This window comes from Misgurnus anguillicaudatus, chromosome 7 (assembly GCF_027580225.2).
Source record: "Misgurnus anguillicaudatus chromosome 7, ASM2758022v2, whole genome shotgun sequence".
Lineage (NCBI taxonomy): Eukaryota > Metazoa > Chordata > Actinopteri > Cypriniformes > Cobitidae > Misgurnus > Misgurnus anguillicaudatus.
This window is the reverse complement of record NC_073343.2, coordinates 895,399-916,899: the sequence shown is the minus strand read 5'-3', so window position 1 is coordinate 916,899 and position 21,501 is coordinate 895,399. Positions and strand designations below refer to the sequence as shown.

The following is a 21,501-nucleotide window of genomic DNA, read 5'->3' as shown; positions in this document are numbered from 1 at the left end:
ACACACATATGCAAAAACTGATGATATTATCAGTAAACATGTAAAAAAATGAAACAACTCTCTTTTCATCTAGCTTTCAAGGTAGGAAATGACTGTACTGTATTCACACCTGTGCATGACTGATCCGCGGCCAGCTCAAGGTCAGCGCTCTTGTTTGGATTAGTATTCAAGACCCGAAGCTTCTGACTTCGACGACTGTTTTGGAAGCTCCAGCCAACCCCTTGGCAATCTCTGATGACAGAAGAGGTCTTCTGGAGAAAAACTAAACTGTACACTAACTCTACATTTCTGGTGGGGATATCTTTCAGGGTTGATAGGAGCATACAAATATTTTTCAGATGCAGCAATAAGATTTCAATCTTCTTCGATTTTTTTAAAGTGTTGAAAGCTATTTACTTCAGTCACGCTTAGAGAGCGTCAGGCGGCTTTTGGCTCCCACATGTGTCTCATTGTTAACCAAGTGAAAAGATTAATTTGATATAATTACCCACTGCAGTGTCAAAAACTTTCTGGAATTCATTTTGACCCAGTGGTCTCAAAAGACGAAAATTACACCACGCTTTGCTCTTTTACCGTTCCAGGATAGCACAAGCGCAGGCAATGCAGGAAATTTTGCCAGTTCAGCACAGGAAGTTAAGAAGTAATCAGAATAATAGATCGATGATTAACATTCATAACTTTAGGTGCAGAGGCTACTAAATCTTATTAACTGCATTCACACAGTAAAGTAGTCTAATGATTTATTTGGCATATTGAAAACAGATTAAGATAAAAAGCATTTTTTATTTTTATATAGTATGGACTGTATTAAAGGAGACATATTATGAGACCTTTTTTATATGTTAAATAAGCCTACCAGAGTGCATATTTGAAGTTTTAGCACAAAATACCCCACAGATCATTTATTATAACATGTTAAAATTGCCACTTTGTAGGTGCGGGCAAAAATATGCCATTTTGGGGTGTGTCCTTTTAAATGCAAATGAGCTGATGAAATGCAAACATTGATTGCCATGATGGTGGTTAATTGAAATGAAACTTACTTGTACTGTATTTTTTCTCTCTCAATTTCTCTTTGCACTAAATGGCAGTGCCTTGGTTGGATAGTGCAGATTAAGGGGCAGTATTATTATAATAAGATCCCCTTTTGACATCACAAGGAGAGCCAAATTTCAATTACCTATTTTTTCACATGCTTGCACATAATGGTTTACCAAAACTATGTTACTGAGGTTTTCTTTTTCGTATTTTCGAGGTTTTCTTGATATGTCGTCTTTAAAGCTCCAGTGTGTACTTTTTTTAGTTAATTCTTAGCAAAAACCCATGTTTTCTTCCAAAAGTATGTGCTCATTCATGTGTAATTACTTCCACCCCACTAATCAAAGTATTCTCGTAAGTGTAGAATCTGCTATTTAAAATACATACCGCCGTATCGCTCTCTGGCTGAATCCATGTTGTGCCTCCATCTTTGAAATACATTCGCCGACGAGGGACATTCCTGAAATTCAAGCTCCGCCTTTCGCGCTTTCAGAGCTGGCCGCGAGCTGAAGCCTACGGAGGTTGCATGTGTAGGCGGTATACGTCATCAAGACAGTCTTATTTCAGAATATTAACAATTATAAAGCTGACATTTATTCTTAGTTAATTGTAAATTGATGTAATATGCTTATGACTTGCGAATGTAATGCTCAGTTCATTTAAATAAACCAGGCTTGATGACGTATGCAGCCCGGATATGCGACCTGCGTTAGACTGAATCCTTCGGCCGCACGCCGTGATAAACCTGCGATCTAATGCTTTGAAAGCCTGTTGAAGAACTATTCTCGAGGACATTAAAACAAGTCGCCAATGAAGCGAAACAGGGATTTTAAACGACAACGCGACAGTAAAAACATCAAGACCAAAGTCAATATTGGAGTTAGTTTTCCAAGATGGGGCTCATTGGACTCAAGTTACTTTCTATCTTCACCACAGGTAATTCAGCATATTCGTTTACATCTATACAGTTTATGTTGTAAACTTGAAGTTTTATAGTTCCTTGGCTAACTATAGCATGGGTATGCGTAACACTTGTTAGTGTAAACATGCATGTGGTTTAATGTCTTGGAACAGCCACACGCCGTCTCTCCGCCCATTTTATGTATTCTGAGGTACTGAGATAAATGTTTTTCATCTTTTCTGACCTCTAACACAAACACACGGTGTACCGCGCTATTTTTAGCCTTTCATTGATAAAAGCGTCTGATCTGCGCGTCTTTCGTTTCATTTTACAAGCGTGTGAAAGTTGAGCGATCTTATTTCACCAATATCAGAGAAAGCTCTTACATATACACGGACATGTAACGTTTACTTAAAACATAAGCATTGGACTCTGACATTAGTTTCGCGTCCATTTAAACCTGTCATTACTCCAGCTCCTGAGTACATGACAGGAGAGGAACTGGTCCACAGACCATCTCCTCAGTAATCTGAAGAGAAGCGGTCGAAAATGGACAAAAAGAGACGGATTTAAACACCAAGTGTAAACGTAATGTCTCTCTCTCGTCCACTTGTGATCTGATCTATGAAAACAGCCCCTGTGATATTTTTCCTCGCGTGGATGAAAAAGGAGTGTCTAAGCTACGTTTATGATTGCTTTTTGTAACTTATGTGATTTTAAGCGGACATATCATGACAATCAAACTTTTTACATGTTTAACATAAATCTGTGTGCTTTGACGGATCAAAGGCAAAGGACAATGCAAATTGTTCATTTTTTTTCATTGCTTTTGCTTTAGCTACTGGAAGCCATGTTAACCTTGGCATGACAGGGCCACCGTACTAGTAAAAACGCGTTCCGAATGGGGGGGGCTAGAAACTAATAATCAGTTGGTTGTCATATAGAGCTTTACCGCTAGATGGGAGTAGATCCTACACAGTGGTGCTTTAAATGATACTATAGATTGAGCAGATATTATGTTACTCATTCTTTATTTATATTTTTTCCATATTTTACAATAAAACTTAACTCATCAAATCTATTACCTAACACAACAAATTAATTATGGGAATTGTGTTGTAACTATGGCTATCAACAGATGAATCGCGATTAATCGCATTCAAAATAAAAATTTGTTTTTGCATAATATATGTGTGCACTGTGTGTAATTATTTTGTATCTATAAATACACACACACACACACGCATGTATGTATTTAAGAAACATTTACATGTGTATATATATATACATTTATTTAAATTATGATTTTTTTTATATATATAAAAATTAAAATAATTCTACATATTCTACAAATATTTTTTTATGTATAATTATTTTAATTATATATGTTCCCTATCAAAAGCTTTACTCGATGCTGCGCTGCTAAGCGCTATGGGGAAACGTCTTTATCGTTGACCAGCTGAATATAGTGTGCAAACACGTCAATGAAATTGACCCGGAGGTATATAGCCTCGGTTGATGACGACATCACAGCGCACCCCATGCGAGGCTATAAAATAGATGAGCAACAGCTGTGTCATCAGGTCTTTTTATTTTCAGACCAACTACTGAATGAGTGTGTGCTACACTGAAATGCAAATCTCTCTCTTACCTTTTGAACTTCACTTGAGATCTTTGTTAGGAGTTAGATTCCAACAAGATAGAGTGCAGACTTTCTCTCTTTTCAATTTTAAAGGAGTTTAAGTTAAAGGAAAATATGAGTAAGAAGAGTCACGAGCAGTCTAAGTCGTGTTTGTTTTCGCTTTATGGCGAAGGACGACACACACACTTAACTGTTTTTGTGTGTTTGGGGGAGGAGCATGCGGTCATGGCTTTGTAAAGTCTGATGAGTGCGAGCATTGTGAATCATTCACAATATAAATGATTCGTGCTCGCCGTGATTATTTCTGACCGCAACCTTAAATTAAGTTATATTTCTTCGCGTGATTCCGAAGCGCACTCCGGTGTTTCTTCGGGTTATGTGGGGGTAATTATAATAATGATGTTGATGATATCTCTCTCGGTTCTGCGGAGTTTCATAAACCAGCCTCCGAGCGTTTCTCGCGCGATGAAAGTCGGTCGAGGAGCTTCTCGAGGTGGTAACACGCGCCAGGTTGCAAATTGATTGGCCTCGCGAGCCAGAGAACCCCAAACAAAGCAAACTAGCGGATAGGTTTCTATAGTGACAAAGGGAGAGGACGAAACATGAGCCTCTCTCTTTCTTTGAGGATCTCCATGGTGAATTAAATAAATCATGGGAAAGACCATACTCGTTGCGTGCTTCATGCCCACGGCGTCAATTTACGACTATCGTGGGTACGAAGACGCGCGGATATACCGAAATGCCACAGGTGGAAGAGACGCACGCGAGTTATCTCTCGCCTGGCTCGGTATCCTCATTAAAGAAGCCTCTCGTGGGCAAAGCTTATCAAGCCGCAGGTCAGGCTGGTGCTGCGCTGCATACTATGGCAATATTACAGGCATACCAGACTGATCTGTTAAACGATTTGAGTGCAGGCGAGACGATAGACAAAGAGACATTTGACGAGTTACGTATGACTACAGATCTGTCTCTTCGTGTCATTAAATAAACGGCTCGCGCTATCGGCCGTACTATGTCTGCTCTGGTTAACACAGAGAGGCATTTATGGCTAAATCTGTCAGGCATAAATGAGAAGGATAAAACTTTTCTTTTAAATGCCCCTGTTTCCCCATTGGGTTTATTTGGTGACACGGTTGACTCCGTTGTCACGAAATTCACTGAAGTTAAAAGCATGAGGGAATATTCCACTCTTTACAGTAGGGCTCGCCGGGGGGCGGGGCATATCATGTTACATCAGATCGCTCCGTCCCGTTGCCTTTACGAAGCCTCTCCACCTCCGCCGCCTCTGGGCTTGCGGGGGAGGGGGGGGCGGTTTCCAGCATAATGTTAAAGGCCCTCTGTCTTCAATGTTAAAGGCCCCCCGTGCAGGGTTTTTAGCATTCCCCTAAGAGGAAATAATAAAATTAATACCATTATCAGAGAGTCTGGCAGCGTGGAAACTACTGCCAGCCGTTTCTGCTTGGGTAATAAGCACAGTACACTTAGGATACAGAATCCAGTTTATTTGACGTCCTCCGCGCTTCAACGGCGTGATATTCACTTCCGTGAGACCGGAGCGAACACAAATACTGTTGCAAGAGATTCAATCTCTGTTGATGAAAGGGGCCATAGAACACGTTCCCCTCCCAGAGAGAGAGTCAGGTTATTACAGCAGATACTTCCTGGTTCCCAAAAAGGATGGGGGGGTTGCGTCCAATCTTAGATCTTCGAGCTTTAAACAAAGCAGTGAGAGCTCTCAAGTTCAAGATGCTAACGGTCAAGACGGTTGTGGCACAAATTCAACATTACGATTGGTTTGTCACAATCGATTTAAAGGACGCATATTTTCACATAGAAATATTGCCACAACACAGGAAGTTCCTGAGGTTCGCTTTTGCAGGCGAAGCATACCAGTTTCGAGTTCTTCCATTCGGCCTAGCCTTATCACCCCGCACATACACAAAATGCATGGATGCAGCACTGGCTCCATTGAGACTCCGGGGCATCCGCATTTTAAATTACATGGATGATTGGCTAATACTAGCAAAATCGCGATAGGTGGCGCTCCAACACAAAAACATTGTGTTAGCACATCTACTTTTTCTAGGGTTGAGACTCAACGCCAAGAAAAGCGTTCTTTTTCATGCCCAGAGAATGACTTATTTAGGGATAGTCTGGGATTCGATTACGATGCAGGCACATTTGTCTCCCGCACGAATCGAGGCCATTCAGCATACCCTGAGCAGAGTCAGGCTAGGCCAGGATCTCACTGTGAAATAATATCAGAGGATATTAGGGTTTATGGCATCAGCATCCACGGTGATTCCTTTGGGGCTGTTGCATATGACGCCGTTTCAGAGCCGGAGGGTTTCATCCAAGGGCCAACCCTCAAAGGCTGATTAAAGTGATGCGCCACGGGCTTCATACACTAACTATGTGGATAAGACCCCGGTTTGTTGCCTTGGGTCCCACGCTATGAGCGACTTGTCATCGCAAACCGCTAATGACAGACGCCTCCCTGACGGGCTGGGGTGCGACCTTAGATGGTCGTCCAGCTCAAGGGGAATGGGAGGGTCATCAGCTCGGTTGGCACATCAATTGCCTAGAGCTGACGGCTGTATTTCTGGCCCTGAAATATTTTCTCCGCCAAATGAGAAGCTGTCATGTCCTAGTGCGGATGGACAACACAGCGACAGTCTCATACTTAAGTCACCAGGGAGGTCGGCGCTCGCGCAATCTGAACAAGATAGCGAGGCAGATTTTTCTCTGGGCTCAGGACAAGTTCCTGTCACTCAGAACAGTGTACATCCCAGAAAACCTATATGTAGGAGCAGATTTACTGTCCAGGCAGACATTATCGACTGGGGATTGGAAACCCCACCCAGACATAGTGTCTCAGATATGGACCTGATTTTACAGAGAGAAAGTGGACCTCTTGGCCTCTTTTCAGATAGCGCAATGTCTCCTTTACTTCTCTCTGAGTTCCCCAGCCCCCCTGGGTCTGGATGCAATGGCGCACACATGGCCGGACAAACGCCTTTATGCGTTTCCTCCAGTGGCGCTGCTCCCGCAGGTTCTAGCCAGAGTTCGCCAGCAAGGCTCTTGCCTCTTTCTGATAGCACCGCGTTGGCTGAACAGAGTATGGTTTTTATAGGGATAATATCTCTCCTCAACGGCTCGCCATGGGCAAGTCTGGAGAGGAGGGGCGTTCTGTCTCATGATAATGCATCTCAGGCCCGACCTGTGGAATCTCCATGTTTGGCTCCTAAGGGTACCAACTGAGGGACACAGGTTTGTCGCCTGATGTTACTGACACTATTTTGAGTGCTAGGGTTCCTTCCACTAGAAAGAATTATGCCTTTAAATAGGGTGTCTTTGAAGCATGGTGCATGACACATAATGCAGATCCTGTTAACTGCCAGTTTGCTACAGTTCTGAGTTTTCTGCAGGAAAAGCTGTCAGCAGCTTATGCCCATCCACTCTCAGGTTTTATGTGGCCGCTTTTTCGGCTTGCCACGCTTTGGTGGACGGGGCGCCGCTCGGGAGGCATCCAACGATTGAGGCCTACAGCAAGAACTAAGATTCCTTCGTGGGACCTAGCTATAGTCCTTGAGGGTCTGGTTCAGACCTCCTTTTGAACCTCTAGAGTCAGCGTCTGATAGACTTCTGACACTAAAGATGGTTGTTCTAATGGCGTTAACTTCTTTAAAAAGAATTGGGGATATGCAGGCTCTGGCGATCTCGCCATCCTGTCTAGATTTTGCCCCAGGAATGGTGAAGTTGATTTTACATCCTTATCTTGATTACCTGCGTAAGGTTCCCTTTTGACTGCACATCCGGTCATTCTTGAGACTTTCTGCCCTCCGCCGTTCACCACGCCGGAGCAGGAGTTATACCACAGATTGTGTCCAGTCCGTGCTCTTCAGACTTATGTCCACCGCACTCCAAACTTTCATTTTGTATGCTATTAATTGTGATTAATCTTTTGACAGCCCTAGTTGTAAAAAAAATCTAACTATGTTTTATTTTAGCAACTTTAAAATATTGAGTTTGCTTAACATTTCAATCTATTCTGGGATCTTTTTGCTGCATTATTTGGTCCAAATAATCATTCTAAATTATAAAAAAATTAAAGTTTTGTATAAAATAAATGTATGTGTTGGCACAATTATATTTTCCTTCACATTTCATTTTTTTACTAGATAAAAAGGTTGTGAGAGCATGTGCAGTAACTGCTATAGGCCAGGTCTCTAACATTTGTTTAGCTGTTGAAGATTTAACAAGATGTCTGTCATAAACCTTGACTTTCTATGCTGTCTCTACTCTTGACACTTATTGGCAATGGCGCTTTAATCTTGGTTTGGTGTCAACAAACATTACAGCTCAATTCATCCTTGTCAAGCAATACATCCATATTTGTTTTTACATTAAGTCAAGTTCATGTCTGTTCTACTAGATTGTCACTATTATCACATTTACAACAGAAATGTAGGGAATGTTTTATCTGAAAAGCAGCGTTTCAATAAGAAAATCAATAAAAACTATTTGACTTGGAATGTAGGTCTGAAAGTAGTTTGAATAGCATGTGCACAAATTTAACAAAACAAACCGATATGCAATTACACAATTAATACACAGCAAAAATAAATCAAATCTGTAATGACATTCTGTTGATATGAGAATAGGTTTGTGTACAGAGTCAATGGTAATAGTGTTTTCTCTCTGATGTTCATCTAAATCTTGTGCTGTGTAAGAGATTTGGAAAATCTGTTTTTGTCTATACTTTCTGTTTTTAATATTGTATGTGCTTTAAAGCAGGAGTTCGCCCAGAAATGGAAATAATATCATCATATACTCACTCTTGTGCTGCTCTCTGTCTGTGAGACTTTTTTCTTCTGTCCAACATAAAAGGAAAAGCAGAATGTTTACAGGATTGGATAATGGACAAAAAGCACCATAAAATATCAAATGAGCCCATATGACATATTTCAAAACAGATAATTTAGGATGTTGTTTCTTTTACAGTCACCCACCATAACAGCATCTTTGTTCTCCACACAAATACCATTAGTTCACATACACTCTTAAAAATAAAGGTGCTTGCTTTACGATGCCAGAGAAGAACCATTTTTGGCTAAATGCATGGTTTAAAAAACCTTTAACATCTAAAAAAGTTTCTGTTTCTGAAAAGGTTCTTTTTAGTGAATAAGATTCTCAAAAGGTTTTTTTTTGTGCACCCATGGGCGTGCTGACCTGAAAATTAGGTGTGTGTATGCGCATTGTTGGCGCCGCGTTGCTATTTTAAAGCAACTGAAATAGACTACGCCATTGACCAACTAAAAACTGGTCTAAAGTCAATGGCACAATATTGTTTTTGCTATTTAAAGAGCAGAGTAGTAATATGTGCCTATAAATGGCACGACAACGCGTGTTTGCCTATTACACACATGGACAGCACACAAACGTTTTTAAATATAAAAATTAAAGGATTAAAATGTTAAAGATTATTATTGAGTGTCTTGGACATAAATGAGGACCGACTACTAGACATTAGAAGGTGTAAAGGGCTGCTTAACCTGTAGCCTTGTAAGTAGTTGTTTTGCTTTAAACAAATGCAAATATTGCATTTATTTTGAAATAGTTTTTTAAATGCTACCCCATGGATTTATTGTATATGATGACTTTGTACCTCTGGATATGGTAAGATGAGATCCTTTTTAAGTAATGCTTTTCAAAACACTCACGGCGCTGTCCGAGTGCTGAATCGTCTCCACCCATTTGTAAATTCTTTATGTCCTGTTTGTTACAAATAAAATATTTTCATAGTACAAACCTTTTCTTGCATATTTGTAAATTATTATTAGATATTACACTGATCATGTAGGCTATCCATTTACAGCAATTAAAAGCCTGCTAATTTTACCTCCATGACTGAAAGAAAATGACTTTAAAGAGAACCAAAGGGTTTAATACAAAAAAATAAAAATTTTAATACAAATAAAAACAACAAGATTTTTTTAACATTAATCTTAAACTTGTGGTCTTCTTCCACCATCTAAATAGGCAATCATTTAGGCGCGAGCGCAACTGGCTTTTAAAGGGGATGAGAGCTGAGACTATCATTGGTTTATTGCACATTTCGCCCAAAACACACCCATTACTCATTATGGGAATAGGAACAACCCTTTTAGACTGCACGCCAGGCGCACAAACTATTTTTCCCGTCTTTAAATTAACAAAAGTGAATTTGGACATGCCCTTTTAGTAGCCGTCCGCTTTAGACCATGCGCTTAGATTATTAAAATAGTGCCCTTAATTTCTAACAGTACATCAATTTAATAAAGGTTTAGGGGTAGGACTGCTATATTGTTACTATTGTTACACAAAAAATTTCCTTCACATTTCCATCTGTTACGTTGCATAATATTAAATAATACATTATGTATTTTTTTTAAATGTATAAAAAGGGTTTGCGTTTAGGGTAATGTTTGGGGTAGGGTGGAAACATTATAATGGTTAAAGGGAAATTATAAAGCAATCTTTATTTTATGAAAGAATTGTAAATGTTTTACATTTCATAGCTGTAAAACATAATAACAATTAATGCTACACTTCAGCATCTATTTAAATGTACAAAAAAGTATGTTTTATGTTTTTGAATGTTACGCATTAATGCTACGTATTAACAGTGAGACCAGGCTGGCATGTTTGCAAATGATTCGTGAAATTATTGTTTGGCTTTGAGTTTAACATGAGTCATTTCAACCACATTTAAAAACTTTCAGAAAATGGTCAGAATTAATAAAGATTCACTTTGCTTGTATAGGAATTGTCACGGTTAATCCGTGTCATGTCTTGTCTCTTTTCCGATTGTTATCACCTGGACATTCATTGATTAATTACCTGCCTCATCACACCTGTTTGTCATTTAGTCTGTGTATATATATACCTCTGTCTTCTGTTTGCTCACTGCTGGATCATTGTCATTGCTACCCCGTCTGTTCCCTGTCTTGGATGTTCCAGTGTTCACCATCTTATCCCTCGTGTTTTATTATTAAATGTTATTTATTTTTGAACTTTGCGTTTGCGTCCTGTCTCTCCTTCCGTGTCATGACAGAATGATCCAGCCAAACTGGACGCAGCAGGTTCACGGAGGGCGGCTCCCCCAGGAGTTTTGTCGAGGGGGAGTAGTGACATCGGGGTTCATTCCCCATCAGCCCCGATGTCTCTTGGGGACCACCGTGAGCGATCGCTCGCTCCTGCGGGCCTGCGGGAGGAGGATCGGCCCAGGCGGTCCCCCAACGGTTGAGTCGTCGTTGACGGTCCCTCGGAGGACCACCATCCTGCTCGCAGGGGGATCCGGAACGGACCACGCCCGATCATTTCCCCGGGGTGGCTACCGAGGGTCTCCGTTTCCGCGAGGGGATGGGAGATGATTTCCGGGGGCATCTGATCGTCGACGATTCCCAGGAGGGGGGTAATTCGTCTGCCTCGGTTCTCGGAGCGATTGCTCCGGTTCTCCTGGCGTCCTGTTGGTCTCATCCCGGCGGCTGCCGGCTTCGCCAGGGTCCCCAAGCCCTCCACCCCTCCCTTGGACTCTCGCTACCAGACTTTGTTTTTTGTTGTGTTTTATGTGAGTGTCTGGTAGCCACTTGTAGAGGGGAGGGTAATGTCACGGTTAATCCATGTCATGTCTTGTCTCGGTTCCGATTGTTATCACCTGGACATTCATTGATTAATTACCTGCCTCATCACACCTGTTTGTCATTTAGTCTGTGTGTATATATACCTCTGTCTTCTGTTTGCTCACTGCTGGATCATTGTCGTTACTCTCATGTCTGTTCCCCGTTTTGGATGTTCCTGTGTTTGGTTGCCTGTTACTCCTCGTGTTATTGTTTCCAGTTTTATCATTGAATGTTTAAATTTATGTTTTGAGCTCTGCGTTTGCGTCCTGTCACTCCACCTGTGTCATGACAGGAATATGATAGAGAAAGTTTGTGCCGAGAGCAGTCAATGTTATTTACCCAATATATAACTTTCTAACAGCCAATGTGATTGGCCAGCCAAGTGTATGTATACAAGTTGGATAATTCTTTGTATGATTATCCAAAAAAACCCAACAACAATAAAACCCCACCCCTATAATGCCAACGTCACAGGAGTGAAAAAAACATACCGGTGTGGTCGGAAGAATTATTACGAATTAGCCACCTTGTAAAATATGTACAAATTGCCATGCGTTGGCATTGGATTTGGTAAGAAAGTATTTTCATATTCTCAGTTGACTCACAATGAGCTGGCTGTCAAGATCTCAGATATCATCCAATGACAGTACGTCAGTACAGCTGAAATCAAAACATTTTATGAAACGTCATCAGATGAGGATATAATGGCGAATGCCATCCAAATTAAATCTTGCTTTTAATTTATGCGAACTTAACAACCAGAGGAAACTGGCTGTGCTCTTGTCTAGGAACATTGAGTAGCTCAGAAAAATAGTGTTTGATGTCTGGCTGCCCCTTGAGATGCCATTAAACCCTTGACATCAGTCAAGCTGATGCAGAGAAGACACAAAATCAGCCTGAGATGTCCAAATGTAGATCCTTTATACTGCTTCTAAAAAATGACAAAAGCCTGGTTCCTCAGTGCCCCTATATGCTCTACCCTGCAAATTTCTGTCCATCTGTCCTGGCAGCGTTCCACATCTGGTATGATAGAAGCAATCGGTGTGTGTATCTTGGTGTTTGTCTAGTCACATGTCACTCTGAATTTCCTCGTCTTGTCTCTGACAAAAGAGCTAAAGATCATAAATCTGACTGGCCCTTTGAGGAACAGGAGGATATGGTCTAGTCACTGACTCATTCGTGAGAGCGTTGCTTCCAGCTTTGACCGCAGGTCAGTGAGTCATTTGAGGTCTCGTAGGAAGGAACAGGGACAGCATGGTACACATGGTAAATCATTGCCACCTCAGCTGGGGTCAGACACATGCCAAGTGCAGAGTTGTGAGTTTTTTTTATATATATATAAAGTCTGTATGTGTCCTGGTAAGAAGAAAAGCAAGTATGGTGCATGAACAAAACACAAAACCAGGACGTTCACTACCTGGGGTGCATTTGCAGAGTCAGTGTTGTATTTTAAGAGCCGAAGGCAAACTCTGACTTAATGTCACCCACGCGCTCCTGCCCCCATTCTCCTTAAATTAAGCATTTTTTCCTGACTGAGACTCTTACGAGGACGTGAAAGTGTTTTAGGATGAATATGTGACAAGCTTACACTTGTACCTATAATGCAAAAAGATGCACGGTTAATGTTAAAAAAAATCCAATGAAAAAAAGGAATAGTATGTGCATAATGAAAATTATGACCTCATTTCCTCAACCTACTGTGTTGCCATTTTACACCCACATGAATTTTATTTCTCATGGCGTTTTTTTATATAATATCTTACATATGATCACAGTAAATGAGGACTGCTGCTGTCAATACACATCATCACAATCAGTGGCGGCTCATGACTGCTCTTCCGAGGGGCGCGAATTCAAAATATGTGTTCGGAGTGTCGTGTGTTGCTTGCGTTTTCAAAATATATGTTTGTCGCATCATTTATGGGCTTTACCCTATAAAAGAAAATCGTTATATGCATTTAAATGACCTTACACGTTATCAGTTTATTAAGCGTTTAGACTATGTGGACACACTTACTGTGCACTAAGATAAAAAAATTGGTTAACACGACCACTCGTGGTGGCTTCACTCAGAGGTTGGAGAAGACAACCTGTGGACTAAACATCAAGCCTCTGCACGATTCAGGTAAGTGGAATAAAATACATTGTAAATAAACATTATTAAAACAGATTGTAAAGTCATTCATTCAAAACTTGCTATGACCTAAGCCTAAATGACTTAATTTCTTTTTAGAATTAAGACAACCTTAGCAGGAGAGCCCCAGCAGTAACTTTCTCTCAAGCAGATGAGCAATAAGTTGCTTTGTATGAACTAGGGATGCTGCGATCAGGATTTTTGCAGGCCGATACCGATCACCGATTTGTTGTCTTCGTGATCTGCCGATACCATAACGATTTTTCAAGCTGATATGCAAGCTCTTTGATGACTGTAACTTTTAAAAATTTTTCTAGATAAAGTAATACCACAGATGTTGCCTTTGTTATATTACTTGCAGTAATTAGGTATATTATTGTTTTAATATAGAATCAAATAAATTAGCACAACAAATATTTCTTCTGCAAAGAGAAATTTAATATGCCTTTAAAAAGGCTTATGTCTGTAAAAACTAATGAAAATAAAACACTTCATAGTCTTTACTGTATGAATTAAATATACACGCATTCGTATGAAGTACAACAGTTCTTTAGTGAAGAGCAGAGAGTGATTTTATTGAAGGATGAATTAGGTTACTGCAGCTTTAAGACTTGTGGGTGGATCACCGGGTGGATCATCAAGACTATTGGTCCTCCTAGTTGTCAATCTGGAGTGTTGCGCAATTGCATTTTTTTTAAAAAGGGGAGACGGCGTTTCTTTTCTAAAATTCGAGAAAATCCTCCGCTACACCTTTAAGTGGAACATTTTTATAGCATGCTGCTTATAGCTAGTGAGAAAGATAATCTAATTGATCTACCATGCATATCCTTCAAATAACTTAACATAACAACTGAACATGTTATTTAATATGTACATCATTAATAATAATTGTAAATAATATTTAATATTTGTGAAATTATATACTTGTGAATTCATATTTGCAATGTTTATACATTACCTGTTTTTAGGTAAACAGATTATCCATCAGTGGATGTCATGCAAAAAAAATAGCCTCAAGGTCGGCTCTGTAAATACTGTAATCTGCATGTTTCCGAGCACACGTTTACCAGGACACACTAATATTAAACAGAAAAACAACATAAATCAGTGTTAAACACAAACAAATTTTAGGTAAATTAAATAAGGTTTTAATTTTCAATCAATATAAAAGAAATAAACGCAATAAAACAATGTCAGTGACGTAATAAATATGTGTAAATTTACACGCATCATTTATTAAGCATTATAAAAAATCCAGCAATATTATTAAACTTTGGTTATTTGTTATTATCCCTGCATTCAAAGTGCAGGTTGGAGCAGGAAGTTAACCCTTCTGTCGCGCAAGCGCGAGCTGGTCGCGAGGCCATTCGTACGTCATGTGAGCGCCATTTTCATCATATGACCGTTATTTCCTCAGGCACACTTCAACATTTTCTTCGCAATTAACATCATTATTAACATGTAAATAATATAATTCGTAAACATAACGTTTATGTTCATTTATAATATGGTTTTTTTTGTAATTGTTGGCTTTAAGTTAATTTTTCTGTCAGTTTGTTCGTGTTGGTAAGTAACTTAACTTTATTAACGTTACGTCAGCCTTTTGTCATGTATGTGTTGTTAGAAACTGATCAAAATACGAATTAATTCACAGATATAAATAACTTTATAGCTAATACAACTGATAAAATATATTAACTCAATTATCAAACCACTTCGCTAAGGCTTCTTGTGAATACAGGTCGTTTACATAACGTTACGTTAACTTACTCCAAGCAAGTCGGGCGGGAAGATTGATACATTTTATAACTCAAGTAACTTTAAGTTAAACAGGGGCTGGTCTAGGCTAACTTAGCTAATGTTTACCCCACCACCGCTGAGAAAAGCGGTTAACGTTACATGTTCAACGTGCCTTGCCTTTAGGATTTGCAGCTCGATTTTGGCTTGCATTGATAAACGTTACAAACAAACAAACCAAAAAAACAATGATCATATACGACAATCAATCTGTAGATCCACTAACATAAAGTTGGTTACTTACCTCTACTGATGAAACTCCTTCGTCAGCGTTGTAACTTCACATGTTGGTTTTGTTAAATCACAAGAGGCCAAAGATCGAGGTGAAAAAGAGAAATAAATCGTTCTGCGATCGTTTAACGCGATGAGACACGGAAGCCTTAAAAACCACAGGCTACTCCAGTCCAAAGATTAGTGCAGCCCTAGTGTCCGGCTTCACGTGGCTTAGCGTTAACCAGTATGACATCACAGTACTCTCGCGGTACTTCGATGTCTGCGCATGTCTGCATGAAGTCAACCACCCATGCTTGTAACTGGGGTAGCGTTTGTGCGCTCAGTGATTTAGGGTGTAACAAAACAAGATAATTACATTAATTTAATATTATCAATTAGTATTGTAATAAACCTTTTTAAATGTTTGTTAATGATTAAGTGTCATTAACAAACTCTGAATTAAAACATCAATATATATGCTACGTAAATTTTCCTTAAATCATCAAAACATCCAAATTCAATGAAAAAAACAACAACAATGTATTTAAGATGAGACACATTCAGCATTTATAATTTTTTCTCTTTTTTTTTTACTTTGTTCAAAGTTTTCTACAGTAGCCTGTTAACAGTAGACCAAAGGTATGATGATCAATTATAAATGCAATATGGTTGAAACGTCAGTAAACAAACAACAAAAAGGTAATTTCTTAATAGAATGTCTGTACATTTTTTGCTTTTGTTACATATTTCATACATCAAAATCCTTAAACGTTAATAATTATGTATTCCAACTTGTTGCAGCTTGACAAAAATGTAGCTTGAAGGAGAAGGGACAGCTGAGAAACAAAGTCCTGGTACGCAGACGACGATACTATTACACTGACAAGAGTGTAATGATGATGGAGACACAAGCCAGAGAAAGGGGGGACCAAACACCAGGCCAGAATTCTGCATGAGTCAGGTAAGCATAATGAGTTACAGCAGTGGTTCTCAACTCTGTTCATGGAGTTTCACTGCTCTGTGCATTCTGTATGTCTCTTTGATCTGACAGACTGAGGCTGCATCCAAATATCACTTTGTGCATCATATCGTGCATCATGTTCTGGATGTAAAGCATGAGACTTTTAATTGTATGGTAACATTTCTATGGTGTTCACTGCATTATTGTTATGCATTTTGTGAAACATCTGCAACATTGTGTCGTTTATTTAGGGACTACTGAATAAATAATACACTTTAATAAAGCTACATACTCAAAACAAAGAGCTTTTTTACAGGAGCAAAGAATTCTGCATCTAAAAGTTTGATATAAGCAAATGTTCATTTCAGAGTGTTCATTTTATTTACAGAAAAACTTAAAAACGTTAAATATAAATTAAAAGTAGTAAACAAAACACAAATACGTTTTGGTGCAAATTGCTGGCACTACCTGGATTGAAATTTTTACACATGCTAAGTGTGTCCCATCGGATGAATAATTCTACATGCACGCTTGGGGTCTTCACACCCACTAGAATACTTAGGCCAAATACAAAAAAAAACGTAATGTAAGTAATCTAGTGCAAAGACAACAAGTGTGAACATTTGGACACAGCCTCAGTTCAGTTCATGAAGATCTCTACTAATGAGCTGATGATTTGAATAAGGTGTGTTAAATAAGGAAGACATACAAAATGTGAATAGCAGAGGACCTCAAGGAACAATGTTTAGGTACAGTTACACTGTATAAAACATTAACTAAACAGACAAATGATTTGTCATAGCTTCAATAGACAAAAGAATGTCACCTGCATTTTAGTTTCCAGCATTTTTCCACAATGAAGCCAAACTGGAAGAAAATAAGCTTCTGCTTTGCATCTGACATCAATTCAGAAACCTGCAAAAATAATCACAAGAGAATGAAGAATGTTTCAAATATACATAGAAATAAGCTCTTAGGAGCGGCATGGTTTACAGTAAAATTATGGGGTACTCACACTATGCATACTGTATCATACCAAAGTATGTTTTACCTCCAAAGTTTGATGTGACTAGTGTGAGCGCTCCGTACCCTACTACACCTGGTCTCTGCAACAGTCCAGTTTAGTTCATGGTAGGGGGGCATATTTTGAAACAAATATTTTCAAATTATTTGCGACCCTTACAAAGACACTAATTTCCCACAGCCAGCAACAGCACAATGTTTGTCTGACATCACAATCTTACTCTTATAATAACTTTATGATTGTCAACAACTACTACTTTAGACTGAACACCAGTGGGCGGAGCCAACGATATAATGATGTGCTGTGTCTTTCTGTGGGGGAGGTCAAATGAAAATTAATCTAGCTAGTGACATCACTACTCCAGCCATTTTACATTCGTAAAAGAAGAATGCTGTCTGCGATTCACTTATGTTTCCATGATTGCAAAAACTTTTATCGAAGTACATATACAATTGTTTAAGTGTCATAATTAAAACATGCCTAAATTGGCAGTGACCCTGGCTTAAGTCAATACAAAACTCAAGTGCAAATCATGACACTCACATTAACTGTAGTTTTGCAAATTATTGTAACACCGATATCAGATATGAATTGTGTCTTATGTAAAAAGAGCAGAACAAAAAAGGAATATAGTCAAAAAAATATGATCTGTGCATTAAGATTTGCAATGTAATTGTTACGAAAAAACTTGGTTATTGCTGGAATCATGAATGATCTGAATAGGATTTGAGTTTGTTTACTTGTGAAACTTACCTGCTCCACCATTTACAGCTCCAGTGGGTGCAGATCATCATACAGATGGTTCAAGTGTGGATCCACCTAATATTCAAGGTAAAAGAGCATTTGTTCACAGCATTATAAGAAAACATATCACTAGATATTACATAATAGATGTTAATGTCTGACTCTGATCCATACGAAACAGATTTTCTGTCCTGGGACACTCGGCTAACCAGCAAGAAAGAACACAGAAGGTTAACAAGAATCTGACCTCACGTTTTGATCGAAATTATGGCATTACATTACACATTTAAGGACTGTTATTTCTCTGGCTGATTTAAAAATACCCAAAAGTTCTTAAAAAGAAGCAGCCCTGGTTATTTTGGCTTGTTAAACATAAACTATATAGACATAACTATTGCGACGCCTCCTTATAATAAACAGGTTTAAATACTTTACTTATTTCCATGAGCACAAATCTTAATGCTACAGCATATGATATTCTAGAAAAACCGTTTGATGCTAAATTTATAGCAAGAGTTTTGTCAGGGCCCTTTTCAATACCAACTTAAGAATGACCCTACAAACAAAGTAAGGTTCAAACAGAAAATTAGTGATTCAGTCTGGTGTAGAAGAACTTTGACTGGTCTGAATAAAGCCCAGACCTTAACTCAGCTAACACCTTTGATATGACTCAAAGGTTTTTAGCCAAAAACTCACCACCTAAACCTATCGATGACTTGTACAAGAAGCTGTAGTCATTTCGGAACAGAAAAAGGCACTTACAAAACTGTTGCAACAAAAATCAAAACAAAATTCTTTGTAGTGGTATTATATGGTATAGCATTTATATTTGTTTTGATTGGACATACTGGAATAAATAAACATGTTTATTAGAATGAGGCCTCCCAATACTTCTGTCTAGTGTATTTGCCACAGACAGGTTAACGCAAGCCTTAGTGTGCTTCTTTGTAAATGTGACAAATGAAAATGACCTGATCCATCATTTCCAGCTCCAGTGGGCATCCTTTATCCATCCAGACCCTCATACAGATGGTTGGAGTTTTGATTCACCTAAAGTACCATGCAAGGTAAAAGAGCATTTGTTGACATAATTAGGAAGAAAACATAAACGCATTGTTCATGGCATTTAAATACAACATAACACTGTGTAATACTACCTTTTCTGTTCAATCCATAGAGCACTCATTTTCCCTCTTGAGAGACCATGGTGTGACCTGCAAGGTCGAATGGAGAGTAAGTTGCCTAAAATAAATAAATAAATAAATGTATTTAAAATCGTCATTAGCTAAACATCAACATGTCTGAGGCAGATGCAGGTCTGATAATCTGTCCAACATTCAAAACCTCACAGTAAATCTACAGTCTTGAGTACTGTTTTAAATCAATGTATACATATGCTCATTATGAATTTTAATTAAAAATACTAAATGTATATAAAAAGCCTCAATTCAATTTTTTTTTTTGATATTGCAGCTGTAAACGAGACAATCTTGGAGTCACCTGCATTCACTGGTCCAGTTAGTCCAATTACAGATGGAGATTATAGAAGAGGATGATGTCTTTTCTCCAACATCTTTCTAGACTGATAAAAGATCTAGAAAGGCTTGAACAAAAGTTAACAGAGGGGCTTATATAGAGAATGGTAAGAACCATTTTATCCATCAAACTTTTTACCAATTATTGTAAACATAAACAATATTATAGGGCTTAATTTGTTTTAAACATTACTTCAATGTACTGTATCTGTTTAAGGTGAGCAGCTACACATAAAAGAAGAACATGGAGAATCTGCCCAGAGGTGTTAAACAGCAATGCAGCTATACAACTAAATTGATGCAGGCGGAAACAATGTGTGTATGTTATGTCCAAATGTTGTTATGTTCAAATGTTTTACAATTTACTTAAACAGGTGGACCTGTCATTATTGCATTAGTCAAGTACAACTAAGTAAGTTAAGTTTACATATCAACGTCAATAAATATATATACATAAATATCAGTTTTGACAGCAAACATAATAATGTAAAATAAAATAATAATTACAGCTTTTTAAGAAATTTACACGGGCTCAAACTATCAGTGAAATTAACTATCAAAAACCTAAAATAACCACAGACACGCGAATAAAATATCTAACGTGAACTAGCTAGTTACTGTACATACATTGCTTATTATCAACGAAATTTCTAGTTAACTGATCCCACACTCAGCATTATTAAAATGTATTATTACTACATACCTTAAACAGATGTTCCCTTAAATCGCCAGACCAGGACAGGTTTCTTTCTTGCCGTTCTTCTTTTGCATTAAGACGTCAATAAGTGCATGGTGTAGCACGAATTTAACGCAAAGACGCTCATATTAATAATATACACGATATTGACGATTAATACGGATGATTTTATCTTTGTTTGACATTCTAATCAAAGTTATATTAAGGAAACAAAGAAAACATATGACATAGTTTGTAAAATTAATTTTTCCTCATTTTTTGTAATGGTTTCTTTTAGAATGCAGCTGCAGATGAAGAATCCGTCCGTCTACCACTGAAGGAGACGCGGAAATTCCTTCCAAGATGTTCTTTGCCCGAGGAAGCATTTGATTAATTTAAAGATATTGTGTTTCTTTGTATGTTACAGAAAAACGTTGCTTTTTTGCATACACTCGTGTAAATATGCATCTTATGAATGTTTTCCTTTGTCTAATTTTAATAAATTTTACGCAATCAACTGCCTTTTTTTATTGAAAATACTGTTTTAATTGTTGTAAATGATATTTTGTAATAATATTTGTGTATAACTGTGTAGAAGATGTAGTTTAGAGCAATTTATTTTTAATGATCTTTTAATCGTCTTTTAAAGCTCTCAGAAACATCTTAGAAAGAGCTCGAATAAAGCTCTTATAAAGATCTTTTAAAGATCTAAGAAACATCTTGGAAATATCTTAGATACATCTGCTAACATCATTCTAAATATCAAGCGTCTTGAAAAGATCTTAAAAGCGTCTTCAAAACGGCTGGGCTCGTACGTCTCAGATACGTAATTCATATGGGCAAACGACCTTTATAATACGTTTTCCAGACGTAATGGAAATCTGAGTGATATCCTCGCATATACGTATCTGAGACGTACGTGTGCTATCTGGGATGTGAACCATTTGCATCATGTATTTTGTCAAAATAAGTGCCTGCTGCACATGCATCAAAACCATTTATGATGAAAGAGACGCTCACGTTCACAAAATAAACGCAAGACACTCTCTTAACAGTAAACTCTGATTACGCATGAGATTATGCGAGTATCTGGCAAACGCAAGCGTCTCTTTTATCAGAAAAGCTTTAGAGTCATCTTCAGCAGGCACTTATTTTGACAAGACACGTGATGC

The 21,501-nt window shown here is 38.3% G+C and overlaps 3 long non-coding RNA genes across 6 annotated transcripts; 1 reads left to right on the top strand and 2 right to left on the bottom strand.

Moving 5' to 3' along the window:
* Positions 1-14,414: 14,414 nt before the first annotated feature.
* On the bottom strand, positions 14,415-15,644 carry LOC141365222 (uncharacterized). Its single transcript, XR_012370386.1, has 2 exons — positions 15,421-15,644; positions 14,415-14,455 (listed from the first exon to the last, which is right to left on the bottom strand). It is a non-coding gene; the product is annotated as an uncharacterized lncRNA (long non-coding RNA).
* Positions 14,765-21,027, top strand: LOC129445815 (uncharacterized). Of its 3 annotated transcripts, none has more exons than XR_012370385.1 (9): positions 14,765-14,945; positions 16,005-16,350; positions 18,146-18,205; positions 18,300-18,348; positions 19,108-19,185; positions 19,296-19,351; positions 19,592-19,760; positions 19,871-19,972; positions 20,628-21,027. It is a non-coding gene; the product is annotated as an uncharacterized lncRNA (long non-coding RNA). The 3 variants fall into 3 exon arrangements; XR_012370384.1 differs by having other exon boundaries at positions 15,995-16,350; XR_012370383.1 differs by lacking the exon at positions 14,765-14,945 and having other exon boundaries at positions 16,210-16,350; positions 19,871-19,968.
* Positions 15,933-20,488, bottom strand: LOC141365223 (uncharacterized). 2 transcript variants are annotated; one of them, XR_012370388.1, is made up of 7 exons: positions 20,357-20,488; positions 19,619-19,721; positions 19,276-19,360; positions 19,090-19,168; positions 18,128-18,193; positions 17,177-17,265; positions 15,933-16,337 (listed from the first exon to the last, which is right to left on the bottom strand). It is a non-coding gene; the product is annotated as an uncharacterized lncRNA (long non-coding RNA). The 2 variants fall into 2 exon arrangements; XR_012370387.1 differs by lacking the exon at positions 20,357-20,488 and having other exon boundaries at positions 19,619-19,750.
* Positions 21,028-21,501: the final 474 nt, after the last annotated feature.